The sequence below is a fragment of the Haemorhous mexicanus genome, chromosome 16 (assembly GCF_027477595.1).
Source record: "Haemorhous mexicanus isolate bHaeMex1 chromosome 16, bHaeMex1.pri, whole genome shotgun sequence".
In the NCBI taxonomy this organism is placed as follows: domain Eukaryota; kingdom Metazoa; phylum Chordata; class Aves; order Passeriformes; family Fringillidae; genus Haemorhous; species Haemorhous mexicanus.
Window position 1 is genome coordinate 11,761,505 of NC_082356.1, and position 11,562 is coordinate 11,773,066.

Here is an 11,562-nt window from a genome sequence, read left to right on the forward strand (position 1 = left end):
GAAGGCCCTGGAGCTGCCCCATCACAGGAGACTGAAGAGGTGGTGCCATTCCAGCCACTGCAGGAGGGTGAGTGGCAGAGCTGGGCTGCAGGGATGAAGCCTGCAGCCAACTTGGTCCTATCCCATGCCATCCCATGCCCTGGGGACATGGCCACAGACAGGACGGAAGAGGGGCTGCGCAGACACCCCGCAGTGGCCGTGCTCCATCCCCCTGGGGCATTCCGGGGCTCTCCCTGCCTGGGAAGCGCAGGGCTGGGCTGTGTTCTCCGGCCTCTCCCGCAGCCCCTCAGCTCTGTCTGTGCTTGCTCTTTGCCAGATGCAGCCCTGGAGCGCACGGGAGAGCAGGAATCCAGCCGTGGCCGCTTCCACAGCACAGCTCAGTTACCTGTGTTGCAGAAATGATTGAAAATTATATTCTAGTTAATAGATGCCTAGATTAGTGAAACAATATAAAGTTAGCATGAGTAGCAGTAGTTATGCTAAGGCCCCATAGGCCCGGTAAACTTCAAGTGAACTTTAGTGCTTTAGTGCCAGGTAGTTCGGAGGATGTATTATCTAGAGAATGTACTAAACCTTATCTATGGAATGCACCTTTTGGCTGAGTAACGGATGTCATGGTGTACCTAATAAATCTCTGTATGCTATCTCTAAAAGCATGCAGGGAGATGTTGGGTGTATCATGACGTTGATTAAAGATGCTTAGCAATGCACATGGAGTAAATGAAGCAATCATGTTAAGAAAGATATATAAACCCTGTAAATTCTGTGGCAAATTGGGGCTCTGACTTTGGACGGTAGTCCTCAGGTCCCCAGGGCCCTCAATAAAGCACCGCATAAAACAACTTTGTTGTTTTGTGTCTTTCTACTTGGATCGGGCAACAGTTTTCTGGCGACCGCGGCAGGACTCCGAAGGTGGCTGGGGCGGCTCATGTCCCGATCCACTCCACGCCGGCACCGAGGGATTCTCGGGGAGTCATCGGTTCGTGCCCGACCCCTGCGCCTGTCGGACGACTGTGAGGAGGTAAGCCCGAAGGTGCTTTATTTCTGATATTGGTATTGGGGTGCCTGTCCATAAGACGAGGTGGTAATCCTCGCAGGATTGGGCTAAGACATCTGGTTGGGAAGCCTAGGCGCCGGCTGTCAGACGCGGCGAAAGCTGCGCAGGTCCGGCACTTGCCACTCGCGGCGACGAGAAACGGCAAGATTGGTTTTGGTTGGTTTGGTATCTAATAATAATCACGCTGTTGTTTTTGCTGTTTATTTTTGCTGTTTATGTTTGAAATAATTGAGCTATTGATGTTTATAGTTTTGTTGGTGGTGCTTGGTGTTGTATTTGCTGTTTGCTTTTGCTGTTTATGGTTGGAATAGTCGAGCTATTGATATTTATAGTTTTGCTGGTTGTGCTTAGTGCCGGTGTGTATTGGTGGTTGCGGCTGATTGCTGTAAGGTTATTGAAGTAAGATGCCATTTAAAGCGTTTAAAACTATGGTCCAGTCTAACAATAACATACCGGGAAATACTCCGCTAGGTTGCTTATTGAAGTGGTGGAGGAGTGAAGGTTTTTATCAGGATTTGGAGAAGGAAAAGATGATTGATTATTGTAATCATTGGTGGCCGGAATATGAAAGGGTAGGACCGGAGTGGCCGGTGAATGGGTCTGTGGATTATGAGGTGATCACTCCTTTAATGCAGTTTTTAAGGCGAAATGAGAAATGGGATGAGGTGCCGTACTTGGATTTATTCTATCTCCTAAGGGAGAAAAAGGAGTGGCAGAAGGAATGTGGAATAATGGTTTTGGAGTTAAAGAATGCGGAATGCGGAGGGTGCAAAGAAAAATCTAAATGTACTCAGTGTTTGGCTTTAACCTCCCGACTAGAGGAGGATTTATCCCCGTTCGTGGCTCCGAGTGTTCCCTCAGCCCCTGCTCCGGTTTCCCTTTCTTCATACCCGCCACTACCTAGAGATAGTAGTAGCGATGATAGTGAGGAGGAAAAACCGGGGGAAAGTAAGAAGGAACACAGAACTATAAAAATACAGCCTCATACTCCCTCTCCCGGCCCTTCTGGAAATGTGCAAAGAACTCCTCTTGCGAATAGGACAAGGCAAGGGCGAAGAAATCTTGGGGAACCTAAGTTAATAGCTCCCTTGAGGGAAGCAGTGGGACCCCAAGGGGATAGGGTACTGATAAAGGTGCCCTTTTCCCCCGGAGATCTGGTTATTTGGAAGCAGTCTGCAGGAAGCTATCGGGAGGATCCAGAAAGGATGGCGCGGGTAGTAAAAATGATAATTAGAACGCAGAACCCGGACTGGAATGATTTGCAGGTGTTGTTGGACACATTGATGGATTCCACAGAAAAGGAGATGGTTTTAAAAGCAGCAAAGGAGAGAGCTAGAGAGGCTATAAGGTTACAGTTAGCAGGAGGAACTGTTAATGATTTGGTCCCGAGTGAAGATCCGGGATGGGATCCGAATACAAGCGGGGGTATGAGCACAATTAAAGAATACCAGGAATTGTTGCTGGAAGGGATCAGAACCGGTATGCCCAAGACATTGAATTGGTCTAAACTGTATTCAGTAAGACAGGACAAAAACGAGTCCCCATCAGCATTCTTAGAGAGACTGAAGGAAACTGCCAGAAAATATACTAATTTGGAAGTAGAAGATGAGCCAGGGAAGCTACAGCTTGCATTAATCTTTATGGGACAATCTCAAGATGATATCCGAAAGAAGTTACAGAAATTAGAGGGAGAGGATACCCGCAACTTAGATAAAATGCTGGAGGTAGCCTGGAAAGTATATAACAATAGAGAAAGAGAGACTGCCAAGAGGCAGCAAGCAGGGATTCTAGCAGTAATCCAGCAAACTGGAAATAGAGGGAGGGGTAGAGGTGGATCTATGCGGGGCCGAGGAATGGGTCGCGGTAGGGGAGGATTTCAAAACACTGGGGGACGGGGACAAATTCTGGGACCCAACCAGTGTGCCTTTTGTCGCCAGATAGGCCATTGGAAGAACGAATGTCCAGTAAGGAACGGGATGGACGGGGTGGGAATGAATAGCAGTATGCCAGCAAGCTACCCGATGACTCCAGGAGATGTCACTCAAGCTATGGTCCTGGGAAACTATCAGAATCAGAGCTGACTAGAACAGGATTTGAAGGTTAGGTTAGAAATCGAAGGGAAAGAGCAGGAATTTACTATAGATACTGGAGCCACTTATTCGGTTTTAAATAAACGATTGGGACCAATCAGTGACACTACAGTGCAAGTAGTAAGAGCAATGGGCCAGTTGGAAGAAAGGCCTTTCCTACAGCCATTAAATTTAAGATTTGGAGGAAAAGAGTTAGATCATCAATTTTTATATATGCCCAATTGCCCCAAGTCACTATTCAGAAGGGATTTGCTATCTCTTTTGAATATGAAAATTCTGTTTGAGGATGGAAGAGTTAAAGTAGAAGTCCCTGAGGAAGAAATAGCCAAATTATTTGTGATTGAAGAAGTAGAACCCACCCCTATCCCTGAGGAGGTGGAACAGGCTGTGGTACCATGGGTATGGGAGACAGGAGTCCCGGGGAAGTCCAAAGCTGCTCAACCAGTAATAGTGGAATTAAAAGAAGGGGCACAACCTGTAAATATAAAACAGTATCCTATTAAACTTGAAGCCAAAGAAAGGGTCGCTCCTCTCATAGCCCAATTTCTAACACAAGGAATACTGGAAGAATGTGAATCAGAATACAATACCCCTATTTTCCCCGTAAAGAAGCCTAACGGTAAGTATAGATTGGTACAGGATTTACGGGCAATTAATAACATTGTTAAGGATATTCACCCGGTGGTTGCAAATCCATATACTCTGTTAACATCTGTGTCTGAAAAATTTAAATGGTTCACTGTGATTTTGAAGGATGCATTCTTCTGCATTCCCTTGGCATTGCAAAGTAGGAAATATTTTGCCTTCGAATGGGAAAGCCCAGACACCGGTCGTAAGAAGCAACTCACCTGGACGAGAATTCCCCAAGGATTTAAAAACAGTCCCTGGATATTTGGGAATCAGTTGGCAAAAGAATTGGAAAGATGGCAGATGACTGAGGTAAGAGACTCACCGTCCTCATACGTGATTTTGCAGTATGTCGATGATATTTTTCTAGCCACTGAAGAGAAAGAATTGTGTTTGAAACTTACAATAGCATTGTTGAACATGCTGGGCCAGGCTGGATATCGAGTATCAAAGGAAAAAGCACAGCTAGTAAAGGAAAGTGTGATTTACCTGGGTTGTGAAATCATTCAGGGTCAGAGACGGTTGGGAATCAACCGAGTGGAGGCCATTTGCGCCATCCCGCTCCCGAGGAGTCATCAAGAATTAAGATCTTTCCTGGGGATGGTAGGATGGTGTCGATTGTGGATTCCGAATTTCGGGTTATTAGCAAAACCATTGTATGAGGCCCTGAAGGAACCACAGCTGAACTGGGACAGGTTAAGGAAGAATGCCTTTCAGAATTTAAAGCAAGCCCTGAAGGAGGCCCCGGCTTTAGGGCTCCCGGATCTAAGCAAGGACTTTCAGTTGTACGTGAATGAGAGACAAAAATTGGCTCTGGGAGTGTTAACCCAACGGATCGGGTCATGGAAACGCCCGGTGGGATACTTCTCGAAGCAGCTGGACACAGTTAGTGCTGGTTGGCCGTCGTGCTTGCGGGTGGTTGCGGCCACGGTGATCCTCATTCAAGAAGCCAGAAAATTGACAATGGGCAAGAAAATGGAGGTATTTGTGCCCCATATGGTACTGGTTGTTTTAGAACAAAAGGGGGGTCACTGGTTATCATCTAGCCGAATGCTGCAGTACCAAGCCATATTGAGAGAGCAAGATGATGTAGAATTGAAAATAACTAATCATATCAATCCAGCAGAATTTCTCCGCAGTGAACAGGAGGAAGGGGAATTGGCGCATGATTGTGTGGAGGTTATCGAGCAGGTATACGCGAGTCGGATGGATCTTAAGGACACACCAATGGAAGATCCAGATTGGGAACTGTTTACGGACGGATCAAGCTATGTGGAAAGTGGTACCAGGTATGCAGGGTATGCCGTGGTGACTGTTCATACGGTGGTAGAGGCAAAAGCTTTACCTCCTGGCACCTCAGCTCAGAAGGCAGAGATAATTGGGCTTACACGAGCCCTTATTCTGAGTACTGGAACGAAGGTTAACATTTAGACCGATTCTAAATATGCCTTCGGGGTAATCCATGTACATGGGGCATTGTGGAAGGAGAGGGGACTACTCAGTTCACAGGGAACTTCTATCAAATACAAAGAAGAAATCTTAGCCTTGCTGGAAGCAGTACACAGGCCGACAAAAGTTGCGGTGATGCACGTAAGAGGACATCAGAAGGAAGAAGGAAAAATTTATCGTGGAAATGATTTGGCAGATGTGACAACTCGAAAGGTGGCACGAGAGGTATGGACTCAGATGGCATTAATACCTGTCAAGGTAAGCCCAGTGAATCCCTTCCTAAACCAGGCACCTAAATACACAACAGACGATGAGAAGCTGGCAACGTTATTGAATGCACAAAAGAACACGACTGGATGGTATGTGACAACGACGGGACAAGTAGTGGTACCAGCAAAAATAATGAAAGTCATCCTTGAAACAGAACATAACAAATGCCATTGGGGTGCAGAGATGCTCGTAAAGTTCTTACGGAGAGAGATAGTTTCGAACCAGATGTTAACACTTGCAAAACAGGTGAATGCAATGTGCCCAGTCTGTTTGAAAAACAATCCGATTGTCAGGAAACAAATTCAACTGGGGAAACTACAGGTAGGACCGGAACCAGGAGATTATTGGCAAGTAGATTTTTCCGAGTTACCAAAAGCACAGAATTTCAAGTACTTATTAGTGTATGTCTGTACTTTTTCAGGATGGCCAGAAGCCTACCCCTGCAGGACAAATCAGGCTAAAGAAGTGGTCAGGACATTGCTCAAAGAAATTATTCCTAGGTTTGGAGTACCTCTAGGGTTATCATCGGATAGAGGTCCACATTTTATAGCTAGAGCCGTTCAGACAGTAGCCAGGATGCTGGACATATCATGGGACTTGCACACACCTTGGCGACCTCAATCAAGTGGTCAGGTTGAAAGAATGAATCAAACATTGAAAGGGCAAATTAAGAAAATCTGTCAGGAAGCTAAAATGCAATGGCCGCAAGCATTACCGTTAGCTTTATTGCGAATTAGGATAAAGCCCAGAGAGAGGTTGGGAGTAAGTCCTTATGAGATTCTATATGGGAAACCTTATCATGCTACTGTACTGAAGGGAGATTTGCATGTACAAGAGGATCAAGTGATATTTAATTATGTAATGTCACTAAACAGAACTCTCAACAGCCTACGGGGAGCCCTGCAGTGGAACCGACCTCTACCACTAGAGAATCCCGTCCATGACATCCAGCCTGGTGACCGAGTGTATGTGAAAAACTGGTTTACGGATCCACTGAAAGAAACATGGGACGGTCCTTAGCAGGTGATCCTGACGACATACACAGCAGTAAAGGTGGCGGGAATCGACACCTGGATCCACTACACTCGAGTCAAGAAAACTCCAACACAATGGGAGGCTCAGATGGTCTCCCCGACGCGAATGATATTTCGCGCAAAGCCGCATCCTTAATTATTCTGTTACTGGTAATGATGAAATTGATACCTACTCAAGGTGTTGTGGTTGTCACTGTTTCAGAACCTGTTGTCGGAATCATAGAAGAGATAGATGTGAATCTGACCTGTGCTGTTACCAATGACCAGAAAGCTGAAGCCCGAGATTTACGAGTATTTTGGAAACAAGGAGCTGGGTACCCCAAGGCAAGTTTTACTACCATTTGGGATAGGGATGCACAGAAAGGAAGCACCACATTACAATTGAAGCAAGTAACCAAAGAAGATATGGAAATCTATATGTGTATAGTGCAAATTAAGTATAGCTTTGACTATAAGAAAATCAAATTGAGGGTGGTATCTTGGAGATTACGGGAAGGAACTGTCTCTCAGGAATCGGTGTCAGTTAAGCCAACATCCGCTATTCAAGACATGTGGGACGGTCCCCCGTTAAAGCTCAATTGCCCATTCACGTTGACAAAAGCATGTAAACAAGATGTGAAGGTTAAGTGGTGGAAAGAACAACAACAAATGTGGGAACAAATTGACCAAAGAGTGAGTTGGTAGAAATTAGGGGACAAAGGAATTGGGTGGTTAAACATCTCAGACCCTAAACAAAGCATGGATGAAGGGCGATATCTGTGTTTAGTTATGTGTGGATTAGATGCAGACTATGGTATCCGATCGGCAATATCTAAGGCACATTTGGGGGAAAGGGTTAAGGCAACACATGGAATATTTCGAGCAGTACGGAACATGGCAGTCATTCTAGTCTGTAAGATAGAAAGGGATGTACAGTTTATTGAATATGGATGGTGGTTTAAGGGAAACAATATATGGGACAAAGAAGGGAAATATCGCAGGGAAAAACGATCAGACCAAACTATCATCCTTATAATCAAGGACGTACAGCCTGAAGACGAGGGATATTATTGGTGCTGGATTAGCAAGGATTCTTGGTGGGGACATTCAAGGACGATGGTCTCACTCACTCGAGGGAAACCAAGAGGAGTAAGAGAAACCAATATCACTATTCAAAATGAGCAGGAACAAGAAAATCTGATAGTAAGATTGATCAGAGATTTTGGGACAGTACAAAATGTCTCACGAATCACAGCATGCCTTCCGCTCCCACAGGCAGCTGGGGAGCCTATTCCATGGGGAGTGATTCCGGTCCCAATGCCTCCAACAATACAAGGAAACATGACAGTCATGTGTCAAATGGAGGTCGTAGAAAAGGAGGTAGTAGAGATTAAAGAAGGCTATTCCCCTGTATAGAGATATTCATCAATTTGGGATTGTCAGGAAAAAGGAGGTAGATACGAACCAAAACCTGGATTGTATGGAAGATTAGGAAATTATGGTTGGTGTTTTGATAAGCAAGACCAACAAATTAAGAGGAAGCAATTATCCCGGGAAATGCGATGTCATAATATGACACAAGAACAGCCCTTATGGGACCACTGGGAGGCTATTTGGGGTCCAAGTTTGCTGGAACACTATAGTTATATTGGGCCTGTTGATTGGTGTGTACAGTGGTCAGGAAGTAAAAACCAATCACATGACGAAGTGTCGGAGATATATACCTCTACTAGAGAGAGAGCGATAACAAAAGAAAACTGGAACTGTACAGAAGTCTATACATGTGATACTCCAGGGGATCAAATTAGCCTAGTCCCAGTAAGGGTCCTTTTGAAATGGGGATGTGAATGTAGGAAATACAATCATACAGTACCAGGCAAACCCCTTATGAATAGATTTTATGGAAGGGTCTCCTGTAGAACAACTACACTCAGAAGTCCAAGAAATTTGGTGTGGGTCATGGAACATGGACAGTGGACCACTCATCTCCCTTTGGACGGACCAGTGACACAAGTAACTTTGGGAGTACCAACGCTATGTCCCTTGTGGAAACAGTCTAAGTTAAGGGCATCAGGGACTAGGAAAAAGAGAGAAATTGATGATGATTTGATTTTATTAGGAGATGAAGACCAATGGCATGAACCAGACAGCGGGGTGAAGTTTAGATGGGCATTAGAATCTTTGTTTGCACCAATAGCTACATATAGAAATAGAGAAATGTTGTTTAAGTTACTGGGACAAACAGAGAGACTGGCAGTAGCAACTAGAAAAGGGTTCACTGATTTGAACTTACAGTTGCAGGCTACTTCCCGTATGACCCTCCAAAATAGAATGGCTCTAGATATGTTGTTACTGAAGGAGCATGGAGTCTGTGGGTATTTAAACAAAAGAATTGACCACTGTTGCATCCATATCCCAAATGTAACAATAGAGGTAGAGAAGGATATCTCCCAACTAGAAATAGTGGAATCTGGAACAAAGGAAATTGAAAAGGAGGCCCAGCACAATTGGATAGGAGCCTTGTTAGACTCAATGGGGCTTCAGGTTTCTGGTTGGATATCGTCAATACTGCAATATATACTGTTGTTTGTGATTGTACTAATCGTTGCTTGGATAGCATATAAGTGTGTTTTAGGAATAATAACCAAGGAAACAAGACGAACCCGAAGATTGGTAAAAGCTATAAGAAGAAATTACGGATTGGGAATTCCCCCGCCTAAATACGAAGAGGTGGTCCTTCCTGCCCTTTCTAGAAGAACCGAAGCTGAAGGTTGAGCATCCTTGCAGAGGATCTGAAGAATGCTCAAAAGGGGGGACTTGTTGCAGAAATGATTGAAAATTATATTCTAGTTAATAGATGCCTAGATTAGTGAAACAATATAAAGTTAGCATAAGTAGCAGTAGTTATGCTAAGGCCCCATAGGCCCGGTAAACTTCAAGTGAACTTTAGTACTTTAGTGCCAGGTAGATCGGAGGATGTATTATCTAGAGAATGTACTAAACCTTATCTATGGAATGCACCTTTTGGCTGAGTAACGGATGTCATGGTGTACCTAATAAATCTCTGTATGCTATCTCTAAAAGCGTGCAGGGAGATGTTGGGTGTATCACGACGTTGATTAAAAATGCTTAGCAATGCACATGGAGTAAATGAAGCAATCATGTTAAGAAAGATATATAAACCCTGTAAATTCTGTGGCAAATTGGGGCTCTGACTTTGGACAATAGTCCTCAGGTCCCCAGGGCCCTCAATAAAGCACCGCATAAAACAACTTTGTTGTTTTGTGTCTTTCTACTCGGATCGGGCAACACTTGCACACGCTGCCACCTGCCCAGGGGCTGCCCCCAGCCCACCCAAAGATGCCAAGGTTGGAAGGAATCCCTGGCCCCAGGGATCTAAGACAGCCCGACAGGATCTTTAGGAAGGGCTCAGACCATCAGCAAACGCTGCCCTGCTCTGTGGGCTCAGTCCTATTCCCATAGCTTTCCCTCAGAGCATTGTAATTTCTAAATTATAATCATTTGGAGGGAGGGGATTTACATTTTCCATTTCAGAGAAGTCTTCTGCCTTCCATAGCAGACACCTGTCTTTTCAAACCAAGACAATTGTTTCTCATCTTGCAGATGTGCAGTTGCTGGGGACCCCCCTTTTACACCGGGGACCTGCAGAACCATTCCCGGCAATTGGAAAAATCCTAGGTGCTCCATCCACCCATAGAGGAGGTCTCCAAATTTGCCCCGAAAGTGGCTCCAGCTTTTATAGGCCAAGTGACTTGATGCTATTTTTAGCCCAGAAAGCCCTGCAGCTGATGGCACACGTCACAATCAGCAGGGACACAGCTAGGCCAAAGGCCAGACCTCTGCTAGGAGGCTTTCTCCTCAAACACCTTTCAAACAAACCCCCATTCAAGTCCATGGGGAAAGTTTCTTCAAATGATACATTTCTGGCACATAACTACACAGGGTTATGTGAAAGATTCTAAAGCAGCTGCTTTGGAGTCAAAGAGACAGCATTACGAGTCCTTGTCATCTGTTCGTAGCTAAATCACACGTTGGGGGATTGGAAGGAGTTAGGAAGGAGCTAGAGAGTGGACCTCTGAGTTTTTACGATGATGCCATTTCTTTTCCTTATCTTCTGCGTGGACAGGAAGAGTGAGTTTGGCTCCCATCTCCACCGCATGGCTCACAAGGCCACAAGACTTCTAGTTACAAGAGCTTTTAAGGATTTGTTGGCCAATAAGACACTGCCAACAAGGATATCTATGTTTTGGACCCAATCCTTCAATATTTCCTCCTATGGACTCATGCTACAGTGTAAGCTTCCTTAGCCAACCAGCCATGTTATGACACACAAACCTACGACACTGCATCCTAAGCTTCTTGTTTACCATTGTAGCTACTTTTAGTTTTTCTACATCTTGAACGCTTCAACTCTAAACTTTCCTCCACTTCAACTTTCCTCCACGTGTCTCTGCTATAAACTATAAATCCACATTCTCGCTTCTAGCACCCAAGTTTGGAAGCCCTTTCCAAGGTCTCAGATCAAATCCTATGTTTAATTCTAAGCTCTGCTGACAAGACCAAAGGTCTGAGAATTCCCTGCATTTCAGTTTCCAACAACACGGACGCTGTTAGTTCCAGAGCGCCCAGGATCCGTCTTGCAAGTCAACTCCGGCAGGAACAAGGCGGCTGCTGGGGGGCTGTTTATGGCCTCTGACACCCAACTGCTCAGGGCATCCCGGTGCCCCAGCCCCTCAGGGTCTCCCCCAGCCCGGCCAAGCTGCCCGGCAGCAGCACCACAGCCCCACAGCAGCTCCAGAGGAGCCCCAGCTAGAGGCACCTCAGAGCCCTCAGCAACGCAGGCAGCAGCACACGGGCAGGAGGACATGGATGGCGCTTCCTGCCTGGCACAGGGCTTGTGGCCATCTCCATGCACCGCTCTCGCAGGGATCCCCGCAGCTCCAGCCCCTGCCCGGCCACTCTGTCGGCAGCACAATGGCTTCAGCGGAAGCACCAAAGGCCAAGGGGCTTCTGGCCATTTTCCCTGCGGCACTGC